Below are 13886 nucleotides of genomic sequence, written 5' to 3' on the forward strand. Positions count from 1 at the left end.
GAGAGTTAAAAGCATCAATGAGAGAGAAACATTGGTCAGCTGCCTCCTGCACACCCCCTATTGGGGATGTGCCTGCAACCAAGGTACATGCCCTTGATTGGAATCAAACCCGGGACTCTTCAGTTCACAGGCCAATACTCTAGCCACTGAGCCAAACTGGTTAGGGAACATCCCTTTCTTTTACTGCTTCCCTGTTCAAAAGTTCACAAAATCCAACCCAGGAACACTTTGTCCCAACTCTCAAGAGGCTCAAGGTATTTTCATGCCAAGGGGAGAAGGACATAGTATCAACATTAACATATTCTACCAAATAAAATTAAAGTAGTCAGAGGCTACAGAGAACAACGCATACAACTACCCAGCCATAGATACACAAAACAAGAAAGTTGTCTTAACTTCAGCATTCCTTTGGCTGAGTCAGTAAGTAATAAAAACAGAAATGCTTGCATTATAAGGTACATTAGATTCCAGAGATCTCAGGAAATCTTCACTGATCTGAGGGGGTACTCATTTTTGCTCTCAATATACACACAGAAACAATATACACACAGAAAAAATAAAAACTATATAATTGTTAACATATAAAGGTAAAGCCTAAAATAAGTTATAATTATCCTACCAATGAGTTAAAGACCACAAAAATACAACATCTACATATAGTGATTAAATGAAAACACTGGCAAAAAGAAATGTATCTTTTTGAATATGAATTCAAATGAATTTATCTTTTATGAATCAGAATCATTCATCTTTTTAAATGACCATTCAATACTAAAACAATAGTTTTATCTATAGGACTATAGAAGAAAGTGGACCACAGTTAATCAATGTAAAAGTATAGTGTTGAAAATTAAGAATTGATTATGTCACAATTGGTATGTAAAAGGTCTTGTAAAGATAATGAAGTCTGAATGTTTAATGAAAGGAACTATTTTCTGAGATAGAATTTTGACTGAATATTCCATAGTCAGTGAGCTACAGTGCAAGAAGGCTACAACTTTCATAAATTCAGGGCTAGAAAATTATGATCTTGGCAGAAACTAAACTGTACATATAGTACTTCTGGTTACCATTGTATCAGAACTCCTAATATTAATAATATTGCAAAAATGCTAAATATGAATTTAGTAAATAATCAGAAATGATCTCTATCTCTCTCTTTCTCTCTCTCTCTCTCTCTCTCTCTCTCTCTCTCTCTCTCTCTTTCTCTCTCTCTCTCCCCCCCTCTCTCTCAACTTTTAAAAAAAAGTTTAAGGAAACAATAGTAATAATAAAATAAGTATACTTCTATTCTGGTATCAATAATTCTTCAGTTTTATTATCCTAGAAAGGAGCGCTAAGTTTCTACCTGCTCATTTAAACTTATTTCAGGAGACAGGCATTTTCCCCATTATCTTTTGTTATAGAAATGTCTTCTGATAAAGCATATCAATTGCAAAGATAATAATGCAAAACTTTTGAAGAATAAAATATAATAGAAAGGTTTTTTTTTAAAGTTAATATATGTAGCTCTTTAAAACCATACAGACTTATATTTAAATTTGAATGACACATTAGTTAGAAATTGAATATCTGCCTATTTCTTCTTATTTTGCCGAGCCAGACATTAAGGTTATTATCTGTGGTGCTTTTCATCTGACATTTCCCAAAGATATAATGAATGCAAAGCACATTTTACAATGTCTCAAACCGAACTGGCAAAATAATGAAGCCATTTTTTTTTTTCAATTCAGCATCTCCAAGTTATATCATGATTCCCTTGTGGTAAGGTAAGTGGGTTTAGAATCTAACCCATTGCCTACTGGCATGCAATGCATTAGCTACTGTTTCACCATTATAAATAGCAGTCAAGTTAAATATAAAAGTAATTGAAAACAACAGTAGGAATTTTTACCAGTAGTATTTTTGAGTATCCATAGTTTCCATTTTAGAAATAATGGTAGATAGTTTTTAATTTAATGAAGTGCAAATGATTCAAATTCCTTCTATGCCACTTATTATCTTAAGTAATCCCCTTATGATCTCTTAAGTTTGACCAGCAGCCTGAGCCTGAGTCTTGGCCTTCTTCACTGAATAACATGAGCTTCATCCATCACCTGCTCCAGCTTCTTACCTGACCCTGGGCGCCAGGCAGTTGCCCAGCCACCAGCCCAGCTGGCAAACAGCAGGGCCAGTGCCCATGCAGGCACCAGAGGCTCGGGCTCCAGGATTTCCATGTCCCACTCCACCAGTGTCCATTGTGGCTGGGGGTCCAGAAGCATGGCCAACCAGACAGAGAAGGAAACTGTGCAATGTCTGAATGACCACCTGGCCTCCTACCCAGAGAGAGTGAGGAGCCTGGGGGCTGGTAATCAGATACCACAGAGCAAAATCTGGGAAACCTAAAGAAGAAGGGACCCCAGGTCAGCCACTGAGGCATTACTGTAGTCCATTGAGGGTCTGAGGGCTCAGATCTTTGCAAGTTCTGTAGACAATGCCCATCTTGCTGATGATGACTTCAGAATCAAAACAGATGGAATTTGCCATGCACCAGTCTCTGGAGAGTGACATCAATAAGCTCTGAAAAGTCACTGATGGCACCAATGTCACTGAGCTGCAGCCGGAGACAGAGGGTGAGGCTCTCAAGGAGGAGCTGCTCTTCATGAAGAAGAGCCACGAGGAGGAAGTTAAAGGTCTATGAAACCAGACTGCCAACTCTGAGTTGACCGTGGAGTTGGGCGCCCCCAAATCTCAGGACCTCAGCAAGATCATGGCAGACACCTGAACCCAGTACGATGAGCTGGCTCAGAAGAACCAAATGGAGCGAGACAAATACTGGTCCCCGCACACTGAGGAGAGCACTACAGTGAGCACCTCACAGACCACTGAGATAGGAGCTGCTGTGATGACAGTCACAGAGCTGAGACTTATCGTCCAGTCCTTGGAGATCAACGTGGCCTCAATGAGAAAACTGAAGGCTAGTTTGGAGAACAGCCTGAGGGAGGTGGAAACACGCTATGCCATGCAGATGGGACAGCTCAACAGGATCCAGCTGCCCTGGAGTCAGAGATGCCCCAGACCCGGGCGGAGGGGCAGGGCCATGGCCAGGACCAGGAGTAAGAAGCTCTGCTGAACATCAAGGTCAAGCAGTAGGTCGATCAACACCTACTGCCACCTGCTGGAGGGAGGGGAGAACTTCAATCTTGGTGACACACAGGGGTCTTCAAACTACGGCCCCGCGGGCCACATGCGGCCCGCAGAGGAGTCTGATCCGGCCCGCCAGGTTTTTTGGGCAGTGAGCGCAGCCGAGGTGTTACAGTAGGAATTAGTAGTTCATATAGTCCGGCCCTCCAGCTCTCAGAGGGACCGTGATCTGGCCCCCACTTTAAAAAGTTTGAGGACCCCTGCTACAACAACTCTATGCAATCCATCCCAAAAACTACCACCAACCAGCAGGACTTTGGACAGCAAAGACGTGTATGAGGTTGACCCCAAAGTTCTGAGGCAATAAAGCTTCAGAAGCGAGGAACGCCCTAACCTTCTTGTGGTGCAGTGGGCAAATAAGAAGTTCTGAAACCATTAAACATCACAAAGTCAATAAAACAAGATCTCTGATGTTCAATTTTCTCATCTGAATAGAATAACCATGATTAACCATTTTGTAATCAATCATCAAATGAAACAGTACATATTAGGTATCCATGCAACATAATATTTAAAAAAAATAGATGCTGAAAAAATGGAAGGCATAATAAAGAAAGATGTTTCATAAATCTAGGTTTTGGGTTTACTAAAAAATGTTAAGCTCCTGTAGATAAGAAATCAAAATTCTCATGAAATTAAATTACTAAAATATCATTATCTCACTTAAAGATATTAACCACCAATCCCTTAATATCATAAATATGCAGTCAGTGTACAAAGTTTTCCAATGGCCAGGAATCCTTTTCTTTAACAATTGATTTGTTTAAATCAGAAAGTCCACATATGACATTTAGCTAATAGATCTCTTAAATCTCTAGTGATTTAAAGGCTTTCCCGCCTTTTTCTGTCACATATTTTTGACAAAGCCAGGTCTGATATAATCTCTAACAGTCTGGATCTTGCTGATTATATCCCAAGTGTTGTTCTACAGGTTCCTCTACCTGTCATATTTCCTTTACAGGCACTAATTCCTGAAAGCTATAGTGAATGCTTTCATTTTATATTATCTGCCTTATCTAACAGCCTTCTTAAAAAAAATGTCAATCAAATGAGCAACAAAATGGTAAAAAAGATAGAAAACAGTAACCAAAGGGCTACAGATAACCTTGCAGTGACTTAATCAAGTAAAAGTGGGGCAGCTCTCCACGGTATGACATAATAAGAGGTTTCAAGTTGTTTGACTTCTGACCCAAATGGGCTCTTGCACCCTCTGCTGCCTTCAATGACATCCTGTGTCCTCCTACATGATCTACTGTGGCCAATAGTAATACCCACACACATCTGAACCATCTCTGACTAATCCGAAGACTCTACCCAGCATGTGTGTCAGTAATTAGTTCCTACTATTTTAGAAGGACCACATAAAAGCTGCGTGGACTGTGGAATATCCTTAAAGTGGAGGACAGAAACATCATAAATCAATCCCACTTGAGCAGGAAGAAGAAACGATTGACATCCCAGAATAAATGATCAATTATGTGTGTGTGTGGGGGGGGGGGGGGGGTTTGAAGTGCAGGAAAATCCCATTCTAATATACTATACTTGGTTCGCCAACTCTTAAATATTTGAAATTAAATGATTGTAAGAATTGGATCAAATAATTACCTGTAACAGACTCATATCTGAGAAAACATGGATTCATGACATAATGTAACACAAAGGGGATAAACATTAATAAATCCTCATGAGCTTGGACAGTGGCTGGCAAACTGCAGCTCGTGAGCCACATGCAGCTCTTTGACCCCTTGAGTTTTTAGCAAAGGCCAGCTTAGGAGTAGCCTAATTATGTTAATAACAATGTACCTACCTATATAGTTTAAGTTAAAAAAATTTGGCTCTCAGAAGAAATTTCAATCGTTGTACTGTTGATATTTGGCTCTGTTGACTAATGAGTTTGTCGACCACTGAGCTTGGAAATCCAACATGTTAGTAACAAGTGTCATAGATTTGCCAAGGAGAACTAGACAATCTCTTCCGCCCAACCCCAAGCAAGTGCTGTTACTATCTGGTCAGTGCATCGGAATCTCCAAGTCAAAGAACAGTTACCACAGTAAAAGATTCTACAGAGACCAACTATGTCCATGAACTAGCAAGGAGTTTTTGTATGAACAAGTGGAAAAGACGACTCAACCTTCACTGGTAGTGTCAACCAACCAGCCAGTAATAAAAATATCCCCCTTAAATTAGTACAGCCATTTACTATTTTCCAAGCACTGTGACAAATTTCTGAGCCAAGGGCACGTGACAAAGAGAAAGTAAACCAGGGAAAGGGCGGGGATTTTATGTATTTTAGATACAACATTAGATTTTAGAAAACTAAACTTTTAGGAGAAGAAAAAGCATTGAGAACAGAATTCATTATAATCTTTCAATAACTACACAGTCACGTGAAACAGCTTAATAGTAAAAACAGGTGCACCGAGTTCCAGGAAATGAGGATACAATGAGAAAACAGGTCACGTGCAGCATTGTTTTCCAAAGAAAAAGAAAAACTAAGGCTGTTTCTTCCAGAATCTTTTCAACAGATTCTCAACCCTTTTTTCTGCCCCCGAAAAGTTCAGGGATTTGTACACACTCACTGATAACAATGACTCATAACTTATTTAGGGATTTATTTTGATTAATAACAACTGAAAAAGTAAATTATCCTTGAGAGTGTCAAGTTGGTTGAGCATTCAACCCTTAAGGGGGAAATTATTTCAATTAGAACCTAGGACAATACGAGGGGGAAAGTAACAGGGCAAAAACTCTGTTTCTAACGCTCTATCTCTCTCCCTCTCTGTAAACTTTGTGTAATTCCTTAAAAACTCCCAGATGAAACAGACGTAAGCCTTTAACCAGAATGTCTGCGGATATCAGGAAGGTACCAATATCTCCCCAGGACATCCTGTAAATGACACCCTGAGACACAATGATGGCTGGCCTGGCCCCTGGTTGTGAATCAATATGGGGACCATTCCTATGAGGCTGCTGACATTTTTGTTAGGCCATCACCTCTGCAATTAGGAATATTTGCCAAATGGAGTATCTGCTGCAGATGTCTAGGACGGTGAAGAAGAACTTGGCCGGTGGCTATGTCCCGATAAAGAGAATGAAGGGCCAGAGAAGTATTTGTGTCAGAGAATATAAAGAACTTCAATAAGACATGAGCCCTTAACAGAAATTTCAGAGTCAAATAATCTCCAAGCTAGAAGAAACCCTGAAGCCCATCTATTCTGAAATCTGTAAACTCAACTATAGGAATTCAGGTTTCCTTTTTCTACCTTGGAAGGCATACAGCTCCATTGTGAGGCAGCCCAGCTGCAGACCTCATGCATATTATTAGTCCAATTAGGAAGCAGCATGGCTGTGAAGCAGCACAGCTGAGAGGAGGCCCCTCTTGCGCTAGACCAGTGGTCGGCAAACTCATGAGTCCACAGAGCCAAATATCAACAGTACAACGTTTGAAACTTCTTTTGAGAGCCAAATTTTTTAAACTTAAACTTCTGCTAACACCACTTCTTCAAAATAGACTCGCCCAGGCCATGGTATTTTGGGGAAGAGCCACACTCAAGGGGCCAAAGAGCCGCATGTGGCTCTCGAGCCGCGGTTTGCCGACCACGGGGCTAGACAGCTCTGCTCTTAGGTGGAAAGGGAAAGAGTGCTCTCTGAGCCAGAGAGGAGCAGAGCTGACTTATAGAGACCGAAGTCCCCACGCCCTGGTCTCTAATCGGTCCGTCTCCAAATCCATGTACGTTGATTGGCCCCAAAGGCACTGTCCTATATTGTTAGAATAGAGCCACTCTGATTGGTTGATGAAGATGCTGTTGGGGATATATACTGGGGCTACAGATACACAGCTCCAATTGTACAGGGAAAACCTCAGTCCTATTGGTTGAAAACAATTCCAGGAACACCTTTGTTAAGGGCTGCTCAGATGGCAGGGGCACAGTGCAGGCAGGCAGTTTAGCTCATGAGGCAGGCAGCTTAGTCAGGCTTCTCCCTGAAGTGCACTTTGGGTGACAGGCCCCCACGCGGAAATGGCTGCAAGGCTCTGTTTTATTTTTAATTTGAGTCCAGTTAGCCACCAGGAGTCCTTCTTGGTAGGCAACGCTTTCGCAGGATCCACAGTTATTAGGTCGGCTACTGCTATTTTTAGTGCTCTGAACACAAAGCTGTAGAGATTTTGAGTTATTTGTGCAACCCTATTTTTACCAGACCTTTTCTTCTTAGTACATGATTTGTAAAATCACAAGATTTTTTTTTTTAGAAATACATACATCATGTTATAGCAAAAGCAGTGTGCAAAAAAAAAAAAAAATGATGTTTTAAAATCAATATCTATATTTACTATGCATGCTTTTATGAGCAGTCAGATATTTCAAGTCTTACTACAAAATAAAAGTCCTCCCATCAAAAATACTGGGCATCTAACACAACAGAAGAGCTATTCCTTGCCTACGCATCTCAGTACCTTTTACGTAACCCAAAAGCCAGGAGTTCCTCAGCATGTATTTAAGAGAACTACATAAAGATGGTATGACTGACTACCAAACTTAACTGGGCACCCTTGAGTAGCTTAAAAAAAAATGCAGGTTCGCTGAAACTGGTTTGGCTCAGTGGATAGAGCATCAGCCTGCAGACTGAAGGGTCCCAGGTTCCATTCTGGTCAAGGTCATGTACCTTGGTTGTGGGCACATCCCCAATACGGGGTGTGCAGGAGGCAGCTGATCAATGTTTCTCTCTCATCGATGTTTTTAACTATCTCTCTCCCTTCCTCTGTGTAAAAAATCAATAAAATATTTTTTTTTAAATGCAGGTTCTCCCACACCCACACAGATCTACTGGGTTTCCAGAAACCAGATCCTAAACTCTTTACTAGAGCTCCTTCAGTTCATTTGATTTACCCAACAGCACACTGGATCATGATCAGGCATTTACATAAGAAATAAACACAAAAATTAAGCCGCCAAATGATATGCTTTTACTTTCTGAAATGACCAATAATTTAAGCACAGGAAATAGCATTCCTAAATAAAGAGTATAAAAATTATATAAATAGCCATTTCTAATCCTATAACTCAGAATTGATCAATTGAAATATGGAGGGGTTGTTCATTAGCCGCATGTGGTTAAGACAAGGCTTGAAATGAATGAAATAAAATAGTAACATCGCTATCAACTTCAACCTCTACCTAGTGGCCTGGCATACTGTACAAATAAGGCCCTCTCTGTGCAAACGGGAAGCACACCATGGTGCTTATAACATATGCACATGTGGGAAGTTGTATTTTCTTAGCAGAGAGCTCTGGCAATCTGAAAGAAGGAAAATCACCATCTTCTTTTAACTGCTTATTTTGGAATTCTTGGGTCTGTGGGGGCAAATTATTCTTATAAAGGCTATACCAATAAAATATACATGATTACAAACCATACTGCTTAATTTACCTCAAAATAATTTATACTTATTTTAAATGCTAATGACTCCACTGCAGTGTTAGAATGTTATACGTAGTACTAGAGGCCCAGTGCACGAAATTCGTGCACAGGTAGGGTCCCTAGGCCTGGCCTGTGATCAGGGCCGAATGGGGTCTTCTTTCCCTGGGCTGCTGTCTGCTGGTGGGGCCTTCCTTCCTCTGGCTGCCTTTGTTCCATGCTGCTCCCTAGTGGTCAGCACACATCATAGCAAGCAGTCAAATCCCAAGGGGACGATTTGCATATTAGCCTTTTATTATATAGGATAGTACATAAGGTAGTACAATTGTAAACATTCTAGGTGACAAGTAGAGCAAGGTCTGCTTACATCAATGCCCTACGGAACTCCATAGCATTGTAGGTACGTATATTGTATATGTGTGCTTAATTAAGATGTATTTAAAGGTGTGTAATCCAGAATACTTATAAGAAGGCAACAAGGTTCTAATTTGGGGGCTAAGAAATGGCTTATTCTACAAATCAAGAACAAACCTATTTGGGCTACCAAATATGATTAATTTGGACCTCAAATTATATTTTCATCTGAACTTTACCTTGTTGTTCCCAAATGTCTTCATTTTATATCCCACCAAAAGTTTATATTTCAAATAAAATACAGTCTACTTGAAAAAAATCTCAGTTTTCAATTGTCTAAGCCTCAAATAGTTTTGGCTCAGTTGGTAGTTCTGCTGCTTGAAATTTAAATGATACAAGTTGTATTCGGAGTCATTAAGAAATGTCCCCCAAGGCAGGAGCATGATCTTATGCTCAAGGAAACTCACATTTCATTGACAATATCACTGCTGCAGCTAAACCAGAAAAATACCCCAGGAGGCATCTGGCACAAAGGATGTGGCTTACCACCTCTACCACCTCAATTTGAATCTTCCATTTGCCAGAATTAACTTGGCAAAGGCAAAGGCCAGCACAGCATGCGCTAATGTGCTGAAATTTCCTGCAAATGGCAGCAGGTGGTGCGACAGTGAAGGACAAAAGTGGCTGATGCAAGAGTCCAAGACGTCACCGCAGCCTCCTTAGGATCCTTTTGAATAACATTATTGCAGAACGTGTCAAAAATAGTGTGCCTTATCTCAGCTGCATTATTGAAATATAAATACTAGGCTAAAACTCCTGAAAACATGACAGGTTTTCCCATCCCTTGAATTAAATGTTAGGTTGCAGATAATATTTTTAATAGTGCAACGTTTTCATAATGCTACATGAGCCATTTAAAAATATTTATTTCAAATATGTACAGTGCTCTATGATAGCCAAAATGATGAATCTTACATGAACACAATAGGGATGATAAATTGAGACAATAAACGAGGGCAGAAAAAGTTATAGGTAATGAGACTGAATATATGTACCCTAGTTTTGTGGGATAAGTGGATATGTGATTTGTATGATTTTAAATAAAAATGATAAAAATCTTGAAGGTAAGACCGGGGCGTCATCCTGTGCACCAAAAGGTTACCAGTTTGATTCCCAGGCAGGACCTGGGTTGTGGACTCAATCCCAAGTAAGAGACTTGCAAGAGGCAGCAGATAAGTGTCTGGAGCTCACATTGATGTTTTCGTGTTCTCTCTCTCTCTCTCTCTCTCTCTCTCTCTCTCTCTCTTTCTCAATTTCATTCACATCTTCTTGAAGATAAGTTGTTTCCTAATTAAACTTTTTACTATTGGCTCAAATATCCAACACTCTGATTACTAAAGAACTAATTAATATTATTTTTACATTGTGTTATGCTAAAAATCTACCCCGCCACCACCATGGAGCAACCCCAAAGACTGCTGCCTTAACTACCAATTGAAGATTGGAGGTGTGTAGATACAAGAGCATAAAAGGTAGTGTAGCCAAAACCGGTTCGGCTCAGTGGATAGAGCATCAGCCTGTGGATTGAAAGGTCCCAGGTTCGATTCCAGTCAAGGGCATGTACCTTGGTTGCGGGCACATCCCCAGTAGGGATCGTGCAAGAGGCAGCTGATCGATGATTCTCTCTCATCGATGTTTCCAACTCTCTATCCCTCTCTCTTCCTCTCTGTAAAAACCAATAATATATATATATATATATATATATATATATATATATATATATATATATAATTTTTTTTTAAAGGTAGTGTAGTGGAGAAGTTATCAGCAAGGTTTGGGGCCACTGGAAAAGAATCATTTATCAAAATCCCTTAAAATATGTCGATATTTTTAATTAAATTACTTAAAGGTCTTAATTTTTATCACTGTGTCGAGAACAGCCTGCATATTAAGAGATACGGATATGTAATATTAATGTGGCCAAATAACAAGGAACAAAACTAGGTTAAGCTGCTAAGTGAAATACTGAGCTAGCTGCTAATAAAGAATTGGAACATCAGGTGGCAGTCTTGTGAAAGACATAATTACTGTAGCAGAGACGCCGAGCACATGAACCTACAGTTTAACGTTCTACTGCTTAACCAATTCAGATCATTTTATGAAACATACTTAAAAAGAAACTATTTGTTGTTTTCCAATTCCACAATCCATATCTTTGAGAAAATGCTTTGATGCTATGGAGAAACACTATTGTTTTTGTACCTGGATAAAAGTGTTTACACTCCTCAATCGCTCCCATTTGAGTTTATAGTAAAAACCCAGGTAAAACATGCAATGAATGATGCCACTATCTGTATTCCATACATATTTACTGCTTGTTCTATTTACTTTCTTAAAATTCCATTGCAAAACATCTTAAGGAAAAACATTGTTCCTGGAATATGACAGGAAAGTAAGCAACTGTTTAATTTAGGCATTTCTGTCCTCTACAAGCTAAATTTGAGACATCACATTAAACTAGGAAATACTTTTAATATTTCTAATGAGTAATATAACATAAGTGTGTGCCTCCGAGTAAACCTTTTTTAAAAAACGATTAAGCTATCTTTAAACTAAATGATTTCAAAAGAATGATTTTTGCTTGAGAGGTTCAAATACTACATTCAAACCAATTCCATGATTGGCTAACTTATAAAATATAAGCCTAAAATTCACTAAAATTAAACTAAAATAATTTCTCACTGTTATATAGCACATAAATACTTTATGGTCCTTGTGCAAATATTTATTCTGTTGTGTTGATAGTCTTGTTTTTTTAGTTTTTTTTTATTATTATTATTGAATTTTAGAGAGAGAAGGGAGAGGGAAAGAGAGAGAAACATCGATGTGAGAGTGAAAAATTGATCAGCTGCTTCCTGCTCACCCCTTACAGGGGGATCAAGCCCAAAACCCAGGTATATGCCCTGACTGGAATTGAACTGGCAGCCTCTTGGTGAATCCATGTATCTATTTAATGTTCTGTGTGATGAAATGGGAAGAACGCATAAAAGCACTTTAGATTTCAAAACACAACATGTGGTTGTCTTGAGAAAAATCACTTGAGTGCTTACGATGCAAGATGAACAAGCCTCATTTTTCACTGACTACCAGGATAGATCATCCAAACAAAATATCAATAAGGAAATACTGGTCTTCAATGACATTTTAGTCCAAATGTACATAATCAATATTTACAGAGCCTGTTATCCCAGTGCAACAGATTATACCTTGTTCTCTAGTACACATGGAACATTCTCAAGGATAGACCATATGGTGAGACTCAAAACTAGATTCAACAAATTTAGTAAGATTGAAATCACACCCAGCTTACTCTCCCACCACAATGCTTTGAAGTTGAAAATCAACTGCAAAAAGAAAGTGGGAAAGCCACAAATATGTAAAGATAACATGCTATTAAACAAGGCTGTAATTTTTTCTTTAGGTCAAAGAAAAAAATAAAAGAGATCAAAAGATACAGAGACAAATGAAGATGTTAATACTACATATCAAAATTGGGGTATATAACAAAAGTGGTAATTAGGAAAGTTTTATCACTACAGGTCCATCTCAATAAACAAGAAAAATCTCAAAAAATATATAAATAAATAACCTGACGTTTCACCTTAAAGAACTACAAAAAGAAAAACAAAGCCCAAAATTAACAGAAGAAAAAAAAAATAACAAAAAGTAGTGCAAAATTTCATTGAATACCATTTTTATTTGAGAGGTTCAAGCCAAAATCTGATTACTCAAACTGTGAGATATGGCAGATATTTTCTCAAAAATGAAATGAGCTTGTCACTTAAAGGAAAATAATTATCAGTATCTGTGATGATAAAGTTTGAACTTTCAAGTAAAGCTGGATTTTTGGAAAATTTGTAACTGACATCAAGAGCTTGACAACTTTTCTGATGAGATTAGTGATGATATTAACAAATGTCTCAGGAGGGTTTATGGCCACAAAACAGGGACAGTGATAGAAAATGTGTAGGAAAGGACTGGAGCTAGGCCCGCTATACTTTCACATTTTCTGGAACAGCCAAGAAAACAGATTCAGGTGGATGAGTTTAAAAAAAATCAGTTAACACTCCTAAAATCACTGAGCAAATTATTTAAATCAGAGAGAAAGCTTGTAAATAACTTTTTTTTTTTTTTTTTTTTACCATTAAGGGGCATGTTTTCTACATTTTTTTACCATTAAGGGGCATGTTTTCTACATTATACCTGCCGAAACCGGTTTGGCTCAGTAGATAGAGCGTCAGCCTGCGGACTGAAAGGTCCCAGGTTCGATTCCGGTCAAGGGCATGTACCTTGATTGCAGGCACAGCCCTAGTAGGGAGTGTGCAGGAGGCAGCTGATAGACGTTTCTCTCTCATCGATGTTTCTAACTCTATCCCTCTTCCTTCCTCTCTGTAAAAAATCAATAAAATATATATTTAAAAAAAAAAAAAAAAAAAAAAAAAAGCTTATACCACCTTAAAAATCCAAACCTAATTTTGGACAATTCCCGTCACTTTATCTAAGACATATCCTGAATCTCACTATTTCTCTCCTCTCCACTGCCACCTTAGTCTAAGGCCTCATGACTGTCAACCTAGACTAGCAATTGCTTCTAATGAATCTCCTTGTTTTTACTTCTGTCTGGTATTCGTTACCAAAATGGTAGTGAGAGTGACATTTCCAAAATTTTAGTAAGCTCGTGATCACTCACCTATTTCCATTTTTTATGGATCTTCATTGCACTGTCAGGCTTTGGCTCTGCCCACCTCTCACTTCCCTCACAACCACAATGGGGTTTTGTAGTTGTTGTTGTTCCTGCTACAGACCCTGTCCATCCCTTCCCCAGGGCCTCCAAACTAGCCACTCCTGGAGTCCCAGATGTTGACGCAGCTGCC

The 13886-nt window shown here is 38.9% G+C and overlaps 1 protein-coding gene and 1 pseudogene across 2 annotated transcripts in view; one reads left to right on the plus strand and one right to left on the minus strand.

Moving 5' to 3' along the window:
• Positions 1-13886, minus strand: part of ARHGAP32 (Rho GTPase activating protein 32) — a 165331-nt gene that overhangs the window by 111904 nt on the left and 39541 nt on the right.
• LOC311613992 (keratin, type I cytoskeletal 18-like) lies at positions 1751-6325 on the plus strand (annotated as a pseudogene). Its single transcript has 3 exons — positions 1751-1764; positions 2106-3253; positions 6170-6325. The product of its transcript is annotated as a keratin, type I cytoskeletal 18-like (transcript).

This window comes from Pipistrellus hanaki (genome assembly GCF_964339955.1).
Source record: "Pipistrellus hanaki genome assembly, chromosome: 19".
Classification (NCBI taxonomy): domain Eukaryota; kingdom Metazoa; phylum Chordata; class Mammalia; order Chiroptera; family Vespertilionidae; genus Pipistrellus; species Pipistrellus hanaki.